The sequence below is a fragment of the Rhea americana genome, unplaced genomic scaffold, assembly GCF_003343005.1.
Source record: "Rhea americana isolate MKP2758 unplaced genomic scaffold, rheAme1 scaffold_50, whole genome shotgun sequence".
Classification (NCBI taxonomy): domain Eukaryota; kingdom Metazoa; phylum Chordata; class Aves; order Rheiformes; family Rheidae; genus Rhea; species Rhea americana.
In genome coordinates, this window is record NW_028186646.1 from 4,815,744 (window position 1) to 4,823,503 (window position 7,760).

The following is a 7,760-nucleotide window of genomic DNA, read 5'->3' on the forward strand; positions in this document are numbered from 1 at the left end:
TTTTAGGCATATTTATTTACAGACAGAAATGAGCGACTCTGCCAGTAGTAGCAATAATTCAGGCAGGGTTTGCTTACACCTTAGAGGGGGACTGTAGTACGAGGCTCCAGGGAACATTGCGGCAGCAGCTGCAGGAACTATTCTGAATTTTGTCGTAATGTACCTGAATATTCTCAGGAAGCGTTCAATCATTTTATTTACGTGAATATTTCTGCCGTGTTAAATATCTACTGTAATCAGCAGAGCTACATGAGCAAAATAAATTAGTTCTGCCTTTAAAATAAAGCAATTTATTCTGAAGTAAATAATTTGAACTTTAAATGATTTTCCAGCCTTCTATAAACAAGATCATGTTCTACAAATTTTCATCAGAGATGCTATTAATTCCATTACCTTCTTGTAATTATTTCCTATCCTTAACATAAGGAAATCGATGCTACAAAGTGTTATCTGTCCCCAGAAAATTATAGGTGCCACAACAAGTTGCCATGTGCTGCACAGTTAGGCAAAGAAACCCCTTAGATTTATTTTATTTGTGTTTGATATTTTCAGTGTGTCTGCATTTTAAATGTATTTTAATGTAAAGGTTAATGGAGTTTTAATAAAGGGCAGATGGCTACTCTAATAGCAGAACACCCAGCATACTCTTTTAAAAACCTCTTTAGCTGGCTAGACAGATATTAATAATTCTGCATGCCATTAGAAAAAAGCATAGGTTTGAATCAAATGATTCTTCAAAGTTAAATTTATTATTAAACCAAAACTGCAATCATTGCATACATTTCGCAAAGAAAAATTGTATTATCAATATATTTCCCATCAAGTGATCCTGTGAACTCTCTATTATCTATTATCTATAGCTAAAGTATATATACTAAAGCACCAAATGTTAGACTTGCTATTATATATTGTTTCTTATCCAGATGTCCACTTTCAGCCTTTTTTTTTCTTTTTTTTTTTAATTTTCCAAACAGTTCTCCAGTCGTGCTGTCTCCTCCCTTCACTAATTTGATTTTTTTTTGAAGACCGTGATTCCTCAGCCATATAATATTGTGCATGCACATCACAGTTCCTGATGTGTGTCTTAAAAGAGAAGAAAAAAGGAAATAAAAAGCATGAGCTATTTTGTACTAGGCCCCATGCCAAGCAGAGCCTCCTGCCTCCAGAAAATCCAGGGAAAGCAAACTGTATCTATGAATACTTTTAGCGCAGCCGGTTCGGTGGAAGTGGAAGGTGGCCAAATGCTCTGCGGGAGTGAAAAAGGTACAAATGCTGCGGGCTTGGTGATCAAGTGGTAACCAGAATCAGTTGATCCTTTAAGTGCTTAAAGCCGGATGCTTCCAAGTCCCTGATCAGACTAAATCCTCAAGAGCTCTGATGTAAAAGGGAAGTCGATGGAGTTGGAAATGTGGCAGCTACTGGAATTACTCCAGCTTTACACCAGCATTTCAAACCAGCTTCAGATCTGCCCCAGCCACCGTGGCTGCTCCCCGGCCGGGTTTGCTGCTCTCCCTCTTTTCCCAGTAGTGACACCCCCTTGCGTGTTTGTCCTTTTTTTGTTTGATTTTTTTTTTTTTTTTTTTTTTTTTTTTTTTTTTTGTAACAGTTGAGCCACTCCTGGTGTATCTTTCCTTGGCAGCAAGGAATGGAAGGATAGAGGCACATAATAACACCTGAAATAATTTAACCAGATAGCAATTTTCTGCTTTGGAAATAATTTCTATAACCTCTTGCTGCCCCCATTCCAGACCCCTCCGCAGCCACCCATGTACACCATAACCATCACCATCACCCTCTGGAAATTAGCAGTTACATTAACAGGCTTTTGAAATATTGGCTGGGATGCGGTTTGGGGCTGTACAATGGAATAGGATAGAAGTAAGTTTTATATCATTTTATGAACGGACATTAATCAATGCTAAATCACAATGAGAGTCTTATGGAATCACATATTACAATCTCCTAAATCGCCCGGCAACTCGCCGTGATTAATGCTATTACAACGACACTTGATACAATTAATGGTGGGAGCGGTTCACGTTTAGATTTTACCACATTAGGTGCTTTCTCTGAGCTCGCCACGGATGGGAGGGACCTTTGGAGCCCAGGCCAGGAAACAAGAGTATTTGTCACATTATTAATCGGCCCTTATGTTTCATCTTTTATCCTTCATGACATTTATGTCTCAGAGCTGAATGACATGAAGGTAAAAGGAGTCTTCATCTGTCTCGTGGAGACATGGCAGGTACTACACTCTCCATCTACATGGATCTGTTATTCTGTTATTTCCCCAGATAAGACAGTGCTCTCTAAAACTGCAAATCTGCAATTACAAAATACCTTCTCTGGTTGAAAACGGGTTTTGCAATGCTGCTCAAAACAAAGCAGCTACAGGTCTGTGGGCTCCTGGGCAAGCAGGCCTGGAGGCCACGGCTGATACCACTTGAGTCTCAAAAGTTCAAGATTGTCTCCAAGGTTGGCAGATCCCAGATCCCACTCCCATTTGGAGGGACTGGTGATGCGAGGTGGGCTGGGGACAGCCAAGCACGACTCTGCCTGTTTCAGGGGTGACTCTGCACACAGCTTGCCTCTGTCCAAGTCCATAGCTATCAGCCAGACCTTCTGCAGCACCATGCACCTGGGTGGGAGGCAGCATCTCCACCCCAGGCATTTGAGTGCAAGCCAGTCAGGGAGTCACCCGGAATAATGGGAAGCCAGAAGGAAGAAGGATATCTCAATATCTGAGACATGCAACCCCTGCAGCTGCCCCAGCTCTTGCTCCAGCCGTGCATGAACCAAGGAGGAGTTCAAATGTCCTGTTAAGGGGACATTGCAGTAAGTCCTCCTTCACTGAGTTACCGCTGAGCTCATGCCGGGTAGGTCCTCCAGCTATGGGTGCATTTTAGGGGGCCCTGGCACAGCCCAGCCCCCAAGTCCTTGCGTGTGGGGGAGCAGGACGGGGCAGGCGGGAGGCACCGGGTGAGGGATGAAGAACCCGGGCCTGGGGTGCTGTGTCCGTCTGCACCGCGGGGGAGCCCACGGGGAAGCGGCAGCAGCCGGCAGCGTGTCGAGGTTGCCCTGACTCTCGTGCGCGATCCGCCGGGCTCAGCCGTGGGGCCGCAGAGCGGCGCAGGCGATTTTTAAAAGCCGGGTGTGCGCGCAGGCGCCTCTGCGCGCCGCGGCCGCGCGCGGGGCAGGTTTCCGCGGGGCGCGGCGGGGCACCAAGTTCCCGCGGCGCTTCCAGGCGATGCATTTAGGCAGATGTTTAAGACGTATGGGAGGAGAGTAGTTAAAACCCACATTATATAGTTCTGCCTAGTCTAAAATTGCATGCGCTGACCCATATATCTTCAACTGTAAACGGACTCCAGTCATTTAAAATATTGCAACGTCGATAGGACTAATTAATTGGAAATAAGAAACGAAAGAATACAATTAAACGAGGAGAGAATCATTTTCTAATTTAATAGCGGGACATTTATAAAGATCACAAGCTAAAAGGCAGCGAATGATCCTATCGACGTTGCGTTAAATCAGCGCAGCTCGGGGGCGGCGCAGCCCGCGGGACGGGCCGGCGGCTCCCCCGGCCGCCGCGGGCAGCCGCGCTGCGCCCCGCGCCCGCGGAGCGGGGCCGCGCCCCGCCTGCGCCGTGTCCTTAACTATCGCGGCGTTTTATATAGCTCCCATTTCCTAACAAGAATTTATTGCGATAAAACAGACACCCGAGGTCCTCTTAAATTGTCTTTTCATAATGAATAAATTTAAAGCGGCTAATTAATATATAAACTAACGCAATTTGTCAAGTTGATTTGTATTTTAGTTAATTGTGAAAGTAATTACCACATGGGCAAATTAACAGCTTTCTGGAAATGACCAAGGCAGGGGTTTTATTTCCTTCCTGGGTGAAGAAAATTCATTTTTCCCAGCTCTTGATGTGATGAATAAAAGTCATAAATCTGTGTGATTGGTGCAGGCAGAGTCTAAATGGCTTCATATTTCATTTTAGGTTTAATAGAAATATTCATGCTCTGTTTTAATGAAATTAAATTGAAGGGGGGTGGACTGAGCGGCTGTCGCTCGGGGCTTAAAGGGGCAGCTCACACTGGTGGGTTTTTTGTTGTTTGCTCGCGGATGAGCAAAAAGTGTCACGCTTTCGTTATTCCGAACGAACCACGGTGGCTGCAGGGTTTTTAAGCAGCCGTAGAAATAAATTCCAAACTTTTGCTTGAAGATATCTGGAGAGAGAGAGAGAGGGAGAGAGAGAGAGAGAGAGACGAAGAGCCAGGCGAAACTTTGGAAGTTGGTTCATGGAGGAAAAAAAACAACAAATAAACAAAACAAAACAAAAAACAAACAGACAGAAAAACAGGCCACCCAATGCAGAGACAGCCTTATTTCCAGAGAAGGGGCAGCGTGAAGGTTTCTAGCAGTCCTGCCTGCAAGTCAGCCCGTCTCTCCAGGGCAGATTTTGACATTTTCGCCTGCACAAATGGCCTTTCCCTGGGAGGGGGTGTGCAGAGGCGCTCGCCGCCGAGCCCCGGGGTGAGGCACGGGGCAAGCAGAGCCCAAATGCCATGGGCAGCTGTGACCTGCCCCGAGCTCTCCCGGGATATCTCTTTCCCTCCCCCGCAGACAAAACACGTTCGGCCGCACAGACACTTCGCGAGTACCCGCGGGTCGCCGCGGCCGGCGCCGCGTTGGTTTCGGCCCGGACGCGCGGGGAGCCGTTTCGTCCGGGGCGGAGCGGGAGAGCTGGCGGGGCCGGGGCCGGGGCCGGGGCCGGGGCCGGGGCCGGGGCCGGGGCCGCCGCCCCGCCCGGTCCCCGGCGGCGGCTGCCGCGCGAAGCGGCTCCCGCCGCCGCCGCGCCTTGATGGAGCTGATCGGTGACTTGTTGATTTCCCCTGAGCAAATAAGGCTTTGATGCAGTCCCAGCGAGAGTGGTTAGCTGATGAATTGACAAAAACTAATCAGCTTTATTGGGAAACAGGTTAAGGGCAGCAGAGTGTCAATAATTCTCAGCCTGACCCCCTCATCCATTAAGGGAGGCAGGCTGATTAGACCGAGAAGACCTCGTGCTTTTTGCACTGAAATTGCTTTCATAAACTCACCATTATTAGCAGTCAATGCAAGCAGCTAATTTAGAGGAGACATCCCGAGGATGTCACATTTATCAGGGAGGTTTATGTATCATTATCTCATTTACAGAATGTCGCGGCGTAATATGTGTTTTTGGCAATAACGCTGGCCCCGCGCCTGCGGGTTAGCACGGCTGTGCAGGGCCCGGCCGGGCGTGGGGGGAGCAGGAGTAGGGGGCCCGCGACCCTCCCCACCCCCCCGCCCCCGGGGGCCGGCGTTTCCCCCCCGCCCCGCCGAGCCCGCAGCGCCCCGCGGGCTCTGCCCGGCCGTGCCCGGCCCCCCGGCAGCTCAAAGGGGGCGATAGCCATCTGTTTGCGCAGGGCCGGGGGCGCGGGGGGGCCCTGCTCAAAGGAGACCACCCGGAGGCGGCGGGGCAGCGCGCCCGGCGCGCTATCTCCGCCGAGATAACCGCGCATTGTTGTCCCCGGGGCAATATACTGGATCAACACAGGTGCGGGAGCCCGGCCCCGGCCCCGGCCCCGGCGAGTGCTGCCGGCCGAGGCGCCCCGCGGCGGCCCGGGGGGGCGAACACGCCACGCAGCGCCGGGCGGGGGGGAAAGAAAAAATATGTATTTTTTAAGAATTTGCATTCTGTTAAAAAAAATAAAAAAAGGTGTGAAATCGAAATCCTTCTGCGAACACCAAATATCTGCCCCCGGGGAGAAGCGGCGGGCAGGCGGCGGCGGGAGCGATGAGGCCGCGCTGGCGGCTCGGAGCGAGCGGCCCCGACGGGGCGGGCAGGCGGCTCGGGCCCCACGGGCTGTTCCCGAAGGGCTCCCGCGAAGGGAGGAGCGCGGTGGGGGGCGGCGATGCTCGGGCCCTTTCCCGGCGGGGCTGCAGAGCCGTCTGAAGGGCACGGGGGCCTCCTCGCCGCTTCGTTAGCGGGGGACGCCAGCGCCCGCGGGTGGCGGCGGGCGCTGCAGGGCTGCCGCGGTGGAGCCGCGCTGGGCCGGGCCCCGAGGCGACGGTGCGGGGCTGCCTGCGCGGGAATTGCCCCCTCTTTTCCTCCCAGCCAGAAGTACCTGCCCCGGCAGGCGGTCGTGCAGCGGGGAAGGGCGATGCAGCCCCATCCCTCGCCCCTAGACGGCTGTGCCCTCTGCCGCATCTGCACGCCTAACGATATTAACTGGCACCGGCCAGCCTCGCCCGCCGTCGAGCGCGGCCCTCCGCGCATCCCCTCCGCCCCCGCGGCCGCCACCTCGGACATGGACCCGCGTCCTCAGGCGCAAGCACAGCTGCAAACCCGTGGCTCCTGCTCTCACGCCGCTCCGCTGTCCCTTCCCCCGCTGGCGCAGCGCTTTTCTTTTTCCTTTTTTTTTTTCCCCCCAAATCGGGGCCCTGAAGCGCTCCCGCAACGTGCTCTGCCCACGGGCATCCTCCGCGCTGGAACCAAAACGCGAGCGGAGACGGGACACAACCGTGCCCCGCGGGCGCGTAAAAACAGCGGAGAAGCGCCAGCAACGCGAGAGGGCCACGCAGCGCCGCATGCTCGCCCGAAGCGCGGCCATGTGCGCGCAACGAGCGCCGATGGGCGCGCAAAGGGCTCCAGGCTCGATTCGCCTTAGCCGCCCCCAGCCCCCCCCGCGGGGCCCGCGGCTGCGGGCCGGCCCTGGCCCGCTCCGCCGGAGCGCCGCGGCTGCGAAAGCGAATCGATTAATTCAGTGCGAAACCTCGTCAGGGAGGTTTCGGCTCAGCCGGGGGCTGCAGAAGCCGGGAGTGATTTAAAGGGTTGCAAGCACCCGGGTGCAATGGGAGTTCCCTGTGTGTGCGAGTGGCGTGTGCAAGTGGCGTGTGCAAGTGGTGTGTGCATGCCTGCGCGCCTGGGCGTTTGTTGCGCGCTTATCCGCGCATCTCTGCAGCGTACGCGCCGCGCTGCGGGCAAATTTTACCTCTGTACGTGCATGTGTGCATTCGTGTGTGTGCATTTGCTGCTCGTGCCAGTGCATCTGTTGCAAGTGTGTGTGTGTGTGTGTGTGTGTGTGTGTGTACAAGCCTGCGCCTGTCAGGGACGCACACATGTATGTGCAAACGTTTTACAGGCGCGTGTGCCCCACTGCGGATGCGGATGCGCGTGGCGTGCTCGTGTGCACCTCTGCTGAGTAGGTGCATGCGCGTGTGTGCTGTGCGATCGCGTCTGCTGTGCATGAACACAGCAGGCGCTGTGTCCAGAGGCTCCAAGCAGGGAGATCACCAAGGAAAATATATACATATATATATATATGTATGTATATATATATATATAAAGTCAAACAGTGCGGGAGGGAAGGGGATACCAGGACACAGAGCCAGGGGTGCGCACTCAGCAGAGGTACCCTGAGCCTTCCGCTGTCCAGCAAGGGCGAGGAGAGGGACAGTAGGAAAGTTTTCGGCTATTTGTTGGCTTTGTTGGACTCAGTTTTTTCTTTTCCCTCTCTTTCTTCCCTCTTTTTCCCCTTATTTTTCCCCTCTCACTTTTTTTCCTCTCTTCTTTGCTTTGGTTGCTCTTTTCCCACCCCGGGGGACCCAGCGGAGCCAGCGCCGCCGGGCAGAAGGGCACCGAGGGCCGCGGCCGGGGCCAGGGCGGGCGGCGGCGGCGGCCCGGGGGCAGCTGCGGTGCGCCGGGATCCGCGACGGCTGCGCCGCCG